General features: G+C 37.2%; 1 protein-coding gene across 2 annotated transcripts in view; it reads right to left on the bottom strand.

Moving 5' to 3' along the window:
- Positions 1-13,288, bottom strand: part of dpp6a (dipeptidyl-peptidase 6a) — a 343,738-nt gene that overhangs the window by 243,497 nt on the left and 86,953 nt on the right. The window lies entirely within an intron of this gene.

The following is a 13,288-nucleotide window of genomic DNA, read 5'->3' on the forward strand; positions in this document are numbered from 1 at the left end:
TAACAATTATGAATGCGCATTTGGCTATGTATTGCTTGAGTGACATAAAGATGTAGTCCTAACAACCTCAGAACATAAGTAAAAGGACAAAAGTTTTTGCTGAGTTTTACCTACAGTAGATACCCGACTTAAAAATAAAAAGATAGAAAGTACAGCATAATGAAGCATTACTGATGTTGTTGTCAAACAACAAACCAACTGGAATCCCTGCATGCCCATTAGATTTTTAAATCGACACTAAATACTGTTATCACTTTGCTTTTTGCTTTACTGCACTTAGCAAGATTTACCCAATTGCATTAACATGAATTTACTTCGTCTTTATTTAATGTGTTCAACATTCACTGTATCTGTAAAAAATTAAGATGTATATAACAAATGGTAGAAAGCAGATGTTCATTACCATATTGTGATGTACATCAAGTGAGGCGGATTATAAAAATAGAACAAAATGGTGACCATCCATCCACCAGTTATGAAGATCAAGTTATGACATTTGATTAAGAATTACAAGACAAAGTAGTTAGAAAATAAATAAATTAGCAAGCATTTAGGAAACGGAAGGAGGAGTTTTCCAATGAATGTCAAGTGTTGTTCAGATTACTTGCATTAATATAGCTTGCATTTCCAAGTATCTATGACAAGTATACTGAAGCTTACGTAAAATAGTTTTTTCTCTTTTGTCCAATTTTTGGATGGTTGGACTAACAGATCTAAATAAGCGAGCAATTGTGCTTGGTTTTATTCAGCATGTAGTCACATTAATCAGACTATAATTGGCCTCAGTGTTATCTTGCATGCTCCAGAGACCTAGAAGCTTAGCATGTGTTTTGCCACCTTTAAATGTTATCTTGTATGTGAGAAGGCCTGGAGGGCTTGGATCGAGGTAAAGTGAAGTCTTGGTTCACGGCTCCAAATCTGTTCCTTTCTTGTTCTCTCAGTATGCACTGCACCACTCCAACCATTTTAAAAAGACAGAAACCTGCTTTGACCCTCAGGTTAAACTCACCAAGACTTCTCTTTTGCTCCATGTCAAAATGCCATCCCAGTTCCTATGGTAATAAACCCAAGCTGGTTTCCCCTCACTGCCTCCTGGAGACATTTGACAACAGGAAGCTTCTAGTCCCTGCTCTGGCCCTGGCCCTTGCCTGAGCTCTCAAGGTGCAAAGGAGTTAAGTATTGGCAGGCACATCACACATCACTGTATTCAGAACAAAGCCCACTCAGGAGACCACTTACTGGCGGCTAATCTGCATAGACCCATATGAATCCCAGCATTGTTACAGATTAGCATGCTACCTCGCTCCAGCACTTCAGCCTTTATCTGTTCATCATAAGCGCTCTAAACATCCTCTTCAACACCATGAGTGACACCCGTGGGATGGTTTAGACACCTAGATTAACCAGGGTGTTTTATTTCAGGGCTTAAAGCACTTGATTGTATTCACCTATGTGGCATGGGATGGGCCAGATAGAGTGGCATCTACAATGGCCAGCATCTCCTGGAGGAGACACTGATGAATTAATCCAGACCAGAGTTCTTAATCGACAGAGTTGCTGATGGATCCTGAGTCATCTGGTCTTAAGACCCAGGTAAGAGGCAGAAAAATTGAGTCTTTAGGGCCGCAGAGAGTGCCCACAGCACTGAAACACCTGCCTCAATGGATCAAGCCTACAAGAACAAACGCCAGCAGAAACCTGCACGTGGAGACCAGAGAAACACCTGCAAAGGGTGAGATATAGATCAGTGCTATACAGTGGTCAGTTCGAAGATCCAAAAAATGTGAGAAAAGGCCTGTTCTGATGAGAGAGCAGAAACCTGTGTGCAATAAAGAAGTCTAGGATTGTATAGTCATCTGGAATAATTTGTCATTGTATGGAAACTTGAGACCGTAGAGAAGTGGAAAAATTGGCTTGAACAGAGAGCTTCAGAGTTTAAAACCCTATGGAAAGTTTATATAGAGGTACCACATTTAATGACATTCCAAATTTTGACCATATCAGCATGGTTCTTGGACATATCCTAATGAGATTCTTTTGAAGTAATAAAATGAGTGCTGCTATCAGCTCAGTAAAATTACACAATTTTAAAACAGTGCACTGAGGAAATAATATTATTTTGTTTACTCATGAGCAGATTATTTTTGCTTGTTCTAAAGCAAAGAAGTCACTTCATTTGAGTTTTTATAAAGACTAAAATTTTTACTTATCCTAGAAAATCAACTACTTACTTTTATCTTTTGTCCTAGAAACAGAGATGAGAAAAAGTATAATTAAGGGGAGCTAACAAAAATAAATACCAGAAATCTAATTTAACATAAACTTGCTGGCGTTTTATGTGCTTTGATTGTCCATAAACTCTTCACCTTCTTAGAAATTACCATTTTTAATTCTATTATTATGAATAATTTGGTACACCTATTTTGTACCTTTAGAATTAAAGAGACTATGTGTTTTGTAATGTTTAATCAGAAAATGCATAAAAATTAATAATTTATTTTTTTGCTTAAGATCTAAACTAGCATGCTACCACATGAAGTTAATATACAGAACAATTAGATTGCCTTAAAATGTTACATATGAGGCTGGAAATTTAGCAAACATACAAAATAGCATGCAAAGGGATTTTTTGTAGGGTTACTAATTAGTTTCACCTTAAAACATACTTGATCTGTCTCTTATGTACATATTTAGGTAATATGTACTTACACATCATGTAAGATATGACTATATCGTGTCCTAATATCTACTCATAATACTGCAGAAAGAAAGAGAATCTTCATTATATTTTAACCTTATATGCATAACGAGAGAGGATCATTAGAATTTACTATAAGGTATGTATTATGTATCTCTATATGTATGCGCGTTTTTTTTTTTTTAAACCAATACTGATTACCTCATTTATGAAGAAAAACTGCACAGATCCACCATAAATGTACTCCTTCACACAGTCAATAATGCCATATACTGACTCAGTACTTTTTTCTACACTTCACTTACCGCACAAGCTTCACTTAAGATGGCCGCCTATGCAGACTATGAACATTAAAGCAGCCTCACTCGGTTTGAATCCGGAGCAAAATATCCCGCTCATACTACCCTTCCACCGTTTGGCCCAGACAATCCAGAAAACTCAAGAGATGTGTGGAGAGAGATCAGGAGGGTTATTTTCTAGAAGGACAGCCGGGAGTGACACGTCCTAGAAAGCTGCTGTTCTGCACTGTAAGCTACAGTATCTGTTAGTGTCATTAATGTCTTGTCTGTCTTACCTATTTACCCCAGCTATCAGGTCAGAGGTGAAGAGGACAAATACAGTCTATCTTGCTTTAACTCTATGTAGATTTACACTTTCTAACCTTCCTGGTCCCGTCCCAGTAGAGGCTTAGGCGCTGACATGGCGTTGGCGTCTAATACCTAATGCGGTAGTGTCACGAAAAAAAAGCACGGCTGTCAGCGGCTGCAGAGAGAAGGGTCACCGGTAGGCTGGGAATATGTTTTTTTCCTCGTTACAAATCACAGCCACGCTCATGCCGCCGACAACGCTGAGTCCCAGGGTGCCTGTCAGATTACGCTTGCTTTTACACAATCCAGTTCTCAGGGGCTGAGTCAGATGGATTTTGGAGCTCTCTCAATGCTCTGAGTGTAAACATGTCATTCTAAAGTGTCACGGTTGAAAATTCGCCGGCTTGGTTTGCTGATGTTCAAAAGCGAAGGGTAATTTCTGGGCGAGGTGATTGACTGAACAAGCTTCATTAACATAACATAAACTGCAGGAAAACTCTAATTAAGCGTTGTGAACCAATCGAGCTTCTTAAATACATACAGCAATACCACAGGGGTCAAAAGTCTTTCATTTTTAATTAATACTGCTTGTCACTTGCTTTGAGATTGCAGGTAAGGCCACTATAGCGGACAGTGTTTTCAGACCAAAATCCTGTCTACTAATTTAATGCTGTTCCATCATGTAACTACACTGTCATTCCCACTTTTAGAAAGGTACACTCATTTCATGCAAATGAAACTGATTAAATCATGCAATTTACACGGAATTATGTACCAGACACAGTAAGTGACCAGACTGCACTTCATTTTATAGAGTGGTTTACATTATTATTTCTGTGACATTGTGCCGGGTAGCACTCAAGGAAATGAAACCTCATTTACGCTGATGTACGCCTCTTGTATGCACTTATTAAACATTAAACGCCCGTTGAGAGAAACTCAGGAATCTCTCCAAATCCTCTAAATTCTGCAAGGAAAGGCATAACATCTCGTAGCAGAGAGTGATGAAGTGTTGCATCACGCCACATTACTCGTATTTAGTTCAAACCCGACAGAATTGCTTGTTGCTGGAATCTTGTCCGTCTTAGTATACATTTAGTGACATTTGCGCCATATTAACCACAAAAAGTTGGTATTGAAACAGAGTTTTTAAAAATAGATTTGCTATGCTTATTTTAAGATAAGAATAAAGATTTAGATTAAAGATTTTTATTATAAATGTAAATAAATATGAGGTTCTCTTGATCTTTTTCTTTCAAACAATTCTGAAAAGAGATATGTATCATAGTTTTAAACACAGGTGTGAAGCATCACAGCTTCTTCTTAGTATTAATATTAAAAAATACCTCTTGAGCATCAAGTCAGCATGAGATTATAATAATATTTCAATATTATTATTATTATATACAAAATTTCTCATTTTTACTGTTTATACTATTATTATTATTATTAATATAACTATAATAATAATATTACTATAATAAACTAAATAAAGTAAGAGTTTGAAATATATACACATATACATATACACACTATTTACCACATAGTATTTGCTCACCCGTCCAAATAATCAGAATGGCGCTGTGTTCCGATCACTTCCATGAAGGCGTTGCATCTAGGAATGCAGACAAACATTTGTGAAGAATGGGTAGCTCCCAGGAGCTCAGTGATTTTCAGCGTGGAACTGTGATAGGATGCCGCCTGTGCACAACAAATCCAGTTGATGCAATTTCTCGCCTCCCAAATATTTCACGTCAACTTTGTCAGCTGCATTATAAGAACATGGAAGAGACGGAATGACGACAACTCAGCCATGAGGTAGTAGGCTAAATAAACTGATGGAGGCGAGTCAGAGGATGCTGAGGCACATAGTGCAAAAGAGGTCACTAACTTTCTGCAGTCAATTACCACTGCAGACCTCCTGTGGCCTTCAGATTTACTCAGGAACAGTGCACAGAGAGCTTCATAGATTGGATTTCCATGGCTGAAGCAGCTGCATCTCGTACCATACATCACCAAGTGCAATGCACAAAGTGTCTGATGTAGTGGTATCAAGCACACTGCCACTGGACTCCTCTAGAGCAGTGAACATGTTCTCTGGAGTTGGCGAATCGCGTGATCTCAACTGTAAAGTCGAGTTGGCTCGTGGCCCAGAGAACGTTACTTGGTCTGACTGCATTGTGCCTAGTGCAAAGTTTGGTCAAGGGGATTATGGTGGTGTTGAGGTTGTTTTTCAGGAGCTGGGCTTGGTACCTTGGTTCCAGTGAAAGGAACTCTGAATGCTTCAGCATAACAAGACATGTTGGACTATTCCATGCTCTCAACTGGAGCCCCTTCCTCTTCCAACATGTGTGTGCACCAGTCATAAGCAAGGTCCATAAAGACTGGTGTGGATGAACTTGACTGACTTCAACCCGAGCAAAATGACCTTTGGGATAAATTGAGAGCTGGAGACTGAGAGCCAAGGCCTTCTGGCCCAACAATCAGTGTGTGACCCACAAATACGCTTCTGGAATAGAATACTTTGGCAGTATAGTGTGTGTGTGTGTGTGTGTGTTTATGTGTGTATATGTATATATATAAAAATAAAAAATTATATATATAATAAAACACCTTAACAACCCTAAGCTTTTAAAGAGAAGTATACAATTCCAGGTGTTTTCATAATTTTTATATAAAATGTCAATTATTCTTCATAAAAGAATTCTAAAAGAAGATTTTATTTTTAACTAAACAGTTGGCAGCTTTCTAATGTATCCTATGGTTAAATTCCATCCCACGATGCATTGCTAATTTGTGTAAATTCTTCTTAAAAAACCATTCTTACACAAGCTGCATCATTTAATTCAATGTGACAATTTACACAGCAATTGTTCTGCTCATGTTTCATGAATGAGCCCTCTTGTGTCTAAGAGAATCCAGTTCCTGTTTTTAAAATTTACCACTCACTGTCTTTGTCTGGGTGCGTTTACATGCAGAGCGAAAAGCTGCTCCAAACTGTAAGCAGCCTTAAAACTGATTCACATAATTTGTGTGAAATCAATGCTATAAGCTGTTCTCCTATATTGTTAATAAATGAATCCTCCTTTGGTGTCAATAATTTGATAAAGCCTTTTACAAATAGATTTCCCACTGTTTTTCTTTTAGCTTCACTGCATGCAACTCATTGTATGTAACATTGTTGCACTGATTTCAAAATAGCTCTAGCAGGTGAACACTTTTGCCAAAATATATATTGCTTTTGTTCACACAACAGCAAGAATCAAAGCTACGGCTTTCATCTCAGCTAGAATGAGAGCGGCTTTGCAATTCTAATATCTTAAAATAAGCCGCTGTCATGCCATACAGCAGACAAATATGATCTCTGCCGGCCTGTATTCTCTCTACTGCATAGATATATCATCATCATTTCATTTTCACAGGCATTATTCAAGATATACAGATGCCAGTGAACTCTGCAAAGCAATAATGTTTGGCTGTCTATTGTCAGAAAGCGGGCAGCCTCTAGTGGAAAACACTGACACAACGCAAACAGCCAGCGCGCAGATCGACCTCTAACTTCTAGAAAACCGAAAGGCAGCGTAGAAAACAAATCAAATCGAAAGCCAGGCTTTCAGTAATAAAGGAGACATTTAAGAGAAACATGGAGTAAGCCAGAGAATAATTTCTTAAAATGACAGCTTGAGATCCTCCATTAGTGCATACCGTGAGATAGTCAGCTCAGAAACTAAAAACTTGGGGCAAATTGTTCAGTTCTTGATTTGTCTCTCAGGCTGAAAGATAAAGCTTTGTTGTGTCCTGACCTGAGTCTTAAAAAATGCAAACAGATAGGACAGCGATGGCCAGTAATGTTTTTGCTTCACAGATCCAACAATGTTCTCTGATGTGATGGGTCAGAAGAGCAATGAATAGGAGGGTAGAAAGAATAAGACGTTGAGGGAAAGCTGGTCCTCTTATTCAAAACATCTTCTGCGTCAGGCTGCAGCACTGCACTGAATGCTGTGAGGCTTTAAACTTTTATGAACAAACTGAAATCAATCTAGCTGTACCCCAAAAAATGTCTATATAAGCTGTGTCTATAAGAGCAAAAATATTAGTTGTCAGTTTTGTGTGGTCCTTTAATATCAATACGCACAAAACAAAAATGTACTTGCAAGTCATTTCATAAATGGTAACTGTGAGAAGATAATTATGACTGAATAGGCAAGTATTAATCACGATTCCCATGCCTGCAGTCATTTTGGCTAAATGTGAACTTTGATAACAGAAAATACAAATGCAGCTGTACTGCTTACCACACAATAATGTAATACAAAAGCCATTTACAAGTGGGCTTTTGGTGAGGCTGTTATTTCAGTTGCAACTGAATGATAATTGAAAAAGTCGAAAACAACCTACAAATTAAATTTGTGCAATTATTTTAACAAGTTAACAAGTTAACAAGCTACAAATGAATTTTTTTAGTCTCTTCTTAGACTCTTACAGCTTACACTTTTCACAGTATTACTTTTCATCGTATTTTTGATCCGAATGAATGCAGCATTGATGGCTGCAAGAGGATCAAACTCAAATGTAAAGCTGGCTCACTGGTCTTAGCTAGTCTAAGATGGTCTCATGCTTAAGTAAAAACACTGGGATATAAGCCTGAAACACCTTAGGCTAGTCTTTTTTCTGTAGTTTTTCCCCACACAGAGTTAGAAAAAGAAACTTCCACCTGTGCAGATCAAACATGCTTCTATGATTGTTTTAATGAGTTCTCATCCTTGACATAAACACAACCAGACAGAGATAATATATGCTCTCTACATTTTGAAGCACAACAGCTGAATTCTCATTTGAAAGCACCAGAGTGGCTATTACACTTTTATTCATTGTTCCAGATTGTTCTCTCTCCCTTCTCTCCACATTGTTTTCTTTCAACCGAGCACCTATACCTGCACTGGGGCCATTGACTTTCCAAGGACGTTCTTTCCTTTCTCTGAGTTATTCTGGGAGGATTACAGCAACACTGACAGAGAGAAAATGGAGACATTAGGAGGCATAAAGTCCGGTTGACCATTGAGTAGAAAAAATGGGAAGGAAAACTCAAAGTTGTTTGAACAGGACAAAAAGGGTATATTTCTGCAGAGAAAAGGGAGGGGATGGGAAGCAAAAAGGACATAGGAGAGCTAAGTCAGAGAGAACAAGAGAAAAGATACTGTTGGATGGAGCGAGAGCACGTTCCCCAGACAAAGACTCTGAGTCCAATTAGAGCTGGAAAATGCAGCTGTGCAGGTGAGATCTGGACAAGATTATTCTGTTTGAGTTAGAGAGAAACCCGCCCAATTAGACCGCAGCTCTGTGTGTGTCATGAGCGCAGGTTTGTTTCGGCACCGCTCACTGCAGTGTCAATGGACAGTGGCAAACCAGGAAAGATGATCAATTACCAGCTCCTGAATCTGGCGGTCATGATCTGTCTCAAGCGCAATGCTTTATGACACATCAGGCACCAGTGCAGCAGGTTGCGCATATTGCAGCCATGTGTCCAGAGGCTCTGCAAAGTGTCCTCTGTTATATGTATCTGTTTATCACATCTGTCTCTACAAATGTGGCTGAAGCAGGCATTGAACAGACAGCGCTGCCATGGTATAAGTCTGCTGCACCTCGTGATGACTGGTGTATATGATATGTGCTATAAAATCTGCCTCATTTTTTAGTTTGGAGTAAAAATATGTTGTTAGGTCTCTGGCTGTCATACTTTGTTAAAATAATTAGCATTTAGTGTGTTGTTTAATTTTTGTATGAAGTGGTGTGATTCATTAGTCAAAATGGATCATATTATTATCATACCACTTAATCAAGTGCTATTTTTGCTATATTTTGCAATACATATGTTATTTATATTGAACAGATATGATATTTTAGTTTTAAATATATCAACCAGCCAGCCACTGACAGTTGGTTTGTAAATATGTAATAGTATGAAATCGTATTTCTAAAAGGGATGTCTGTATATATTTTTATTATTAATTGTATCAGATATTTGGTGATTGGTTAAAATTCTCTAAGAAAATACTAATTATTTTGTTTCAATGTTGGCATCACATTGAAGAAATCGAGTGCTGAAAAGATTCTAGCATGTATGAAAATAAACAATGTCTCTATTCCTCTTTTGTTATGTTTTTAGACACTTGGAGTGTAAGTATGAGGCTAATAGAGAGAAATAGGATTGAGACATGCCCAAAACTATACTGAGTTCCCAACAGCTCTTATAAGCCTTGAGTATCTATCCAGCCAAAAAGGGGTCCAGACACTGGAGGCTACTAAAGCATTATCTCTAAATGCAGAAATACGTAACAAAAGGCAGAGCAGAAAAAGTTTGAGAGAAAGAAGGTCATGGATTTACACTGAGTTCGGTGTTTGCTGCCACCTCGTTTGCACAATCCTTCCTGAATTTATTTATTTTTCTTCAAAAACACCACCAAAGAACACTATAGTGATCCCAGATGGTAAGAGAGCTTTAGAGTGAAGCAGTGGAAAAAGCCCAACACCACCTGTCCAAATCTGATTTATGAGAGGAACAAATAAGGGCATGTGTTTGGAGGGAAAGCTGCAGCATATTGTGGAGGCATAACTTTTAAATGCTCTGGAAATGACTTGCTTGCATGCTTCCCAATTAATTCCTAACAAGCAAGCTATGTTCTCTATTGAGATCCAGCACTTCTGAAATACAGTTCAATACCTGTCAATGCTATTAACATACAACTGTTAAAATATTGGTTTTATATATTCATATTTATATAGTCTTTAGCATATCTAAGTCATAGTAAAATACAATTAATGTATGAGTCTCAAGCGCTTCCGATTGGGTTGCTTACCTGTGTTGTGTTACAGAAAGTAGCAACATGATAAATAACAGATTTTTGTACTCTTTCTGGTTTTAATTATAGCCGTTAAGCCAGATGTTTGTCCTTGTGACTGGAGCAGTGCAGTCTCTAGTGGTGTCAGTGAGAACTTCACCAGACAGAGCTCAGAATCACCTTAGATGAAGAACACAGGATACAGGATCAGACTAGCTAATGATAAAACTGACGAGTAAGTGCTTGAGCTTGAATGACAGCAAAGACACCTCTCTAAGAAATGCACATCAGCGCTGAGAGATTTCAAGGCTCTTTTAGAGGTGCACTGCTTTCATTGATTTGTCAAGATGATTAGCTTCTCTATATCCATATATTACAGGACACTGAGGCTTACAGCTGTCACCATGGCTCGTAGCAAAGTTCTTGATTTGGAAAGTGCATGTAAAAACACAGTGAGGACTTTAGTAGGGTCACAAGTGATGTGAAAGACACCTTGAAGAGATCTGAGAAGGCCAAGTAGATGGAGTGCAATGAAATGAAACAGAACTCTGAGGCTCTTGGGATGCATTTATAAAAGTTATGTCTTCAGTCTGACACAGGATCTTAAAAATACTCATGACACGAAATGCTAAAAAAATTGTAACATAAAGTAACTGAAATGTATTAAGATAAAGAATACACTCTCATTGCTGTTTATTCTTAAACCAAGATCGTTTATTGGGAAGCAACAGGATTTAAGGTATCAAATATTGTTTTTAAAAATAGTATTAAAACTGTATATCCTTTAAACAGGAAAAAGTAAAAATAATAATCTAAAGGTGAAAACAAGAATATATATTGCCCTGCTGACAGCATTTTGTGCATTTTGGTTTCGTAATTTAACCCTTAAGAATACCTCAAGTCTTTTTCGACCCCAGCCATCATTCTCTACCCTGTCCCTGTTCATATTCCTCAATCTATTCATTATAAATGTAGGAAATTTTCTCAATCGATAATCGACATGTGACAACACTTACGTATACCAGTATCATCGCGGTGGGGGTTCTTTTGAGTTTTCTTTGTGTTTAAAAAGCCTGTAAGCGTAGCGCCTATTATATTTTTGCTTTTAAATTTGCTGCAACAAGAAGTTGTTTGCTTTTTTTGTTTGCTAGAGTTTTCCCAATTTTCTTGATTTCCACCGCTTTTAATTAGCCTCTTGCACTCTTTCACCTAGATATCACACTACAGAGTGTGTAATGTCTGTTCCTGAACTAGAAAATGCAGAAAACATTCAAACTAAATTAAGAGTACCAATTTAATTGATGTTCAAAAATAAATACTGTTTATAATACAGAGAAACTAATTATAAGACTTGGCTTACTGAATATCAGGTCCCTTTCTACAAAAGCAATTTTCAATTATCATAACCTAAAATTGTTGTGTTTGACAGAAACCTGGCTAAAACCAGATGAATAATACATTACTTTAAAGGAGTCTACCTCAAGAGTACTGCTATAAAATGAGACATATCCAAAGGTAAATGGTGAGGTATTGCTAGTTTATAGCAATATTCTAAGTATTTCTCAGAGGGCACACTTTAAGTATAACTCGTTTGAAGTTATGGTGCTGCATATAACATTATCTAGAGAAACACTACTGTTAGTAATAAATCCTGTAATATTTGTGCTGGCTACTGTACACAGGACACCAGAGCACCATATAGACTTTATTAAATAATTTGCTGATTTTCTAACTGAGTTAGTACTGGCTGCAGATAAAGTCTTAATTGCTCATGATTTTAATATCCATGCTGATAATAAAAACGATGCATTAGGATCAATATTCATAGACATTCGAATCTCCACTGGGGTTAGACAGCACATGTCAGGACACTCTTTATCGAAATCATACTCTATATTTAATACTGTCACATGGAATTGATGTTAATGATGTTGAAATTCTGCATCAAAGCAATGAAATCTAATTGATCTAGCCTTGTGTAAACTTCATATAGCTAAAATGTAAATTCTGCACCTTTTTACAAGTATGGTGGAGCCAGCACTTCCAACGCAAAGATTGTTTTGTAAGTAATCTTCCTGATTTATCCTGATTTAAAACTAGTGGTATTTTCTATAGCCTGGTACAAAAGTACCCTATCCTACAGAAAAGCATTAAACACTGCTAGATCTGCTTTATTTTTGTCTCTTTTAGAAGAGTATAAACATACATCCCAGTATTTATTCAATGACGGTATTAAATTGTGAAAAATGAAGCACCAACAGGTGTTGACATTCCCCAAGAACACAGCAATAATGACTTTATACACTATTTTACTTCCAAGATTTATACTACCAGAGACAAAATTTTAACCATGCAGCCATCAGCTACAGAATCACATCAGATGCACATCAGGAGAGGAAGAATTGTATAAACGGGTTAAATCATCTAGACCCTATTCCATCTAAACTACTAAAAGAGTTGCTTCCAGAAATCATAGATCTTCTTTTAGCTATTATTAATTCATCATTGTCATTAGTATATGCCCCCAAAACCTTCAAATTCCTTTGTCATTTAGCCTCTCATTAAAAATCACAACTTGACCCCAAAGAACTAGACCAATCTCAAATGTCCTTTTCTGTCAAAGATACTATAAAAGGAAGCATCCTCACAATTATATTGCTTCTTAGAGAAATAACGCATCTGTGAGGATTTCAGTCAGGATGTAGACTGTATCATAGTGCTGAGACTGCTAGAATTAGAGTTACAAATGACCTGCTTCTATAATCTGATCATCTTCTACCTCTTTAGAGTTAATTTCTTACTGCTAAATTATGAAAAACAGAGGTGTTAATTATCTGACCTAAAAACCCCACATGTAAATAACCTAGAACACTGTCAAACATTTAATGGCTGCTCTGTCAATTCATCTTCATCAGTTAGAAACCTAGGTTTGCTGTTTGATAGCAATCTTTTATTTGAAAGTCATGTTTCTAGCATTGGTTAAACTTTGTTTTTTCATTTAAAAAACAAAATTGCAAACTATGCTCTTAACGTCAAATGCAGGAATGTTAAGCATGAATTATGACCATGAGGTTAGACTATTGTAATGCTTTATTGGTTAACAAACTACAGCTTGTCCAAAATGCAGCAGCTAGAGTCCTTACTAGAACCGGGAAGTATGGTGC

The sequence above is a fragment of the Puntigrus tetrazona genome, chromosome 24 (assembly GCF_018831695.1).
Source record: "Puntigrus tetrazona isolate hp1 chromosome 24, ASM1883169v1, whole genome shotgun sequence".
Taxonomy (NCBI): Eukaryota; Metazoa; Chordata; class Actinopteri; order Cypriniformes; family Cyprinidae; genus Puntigrus; species Puntigrus tetrazona.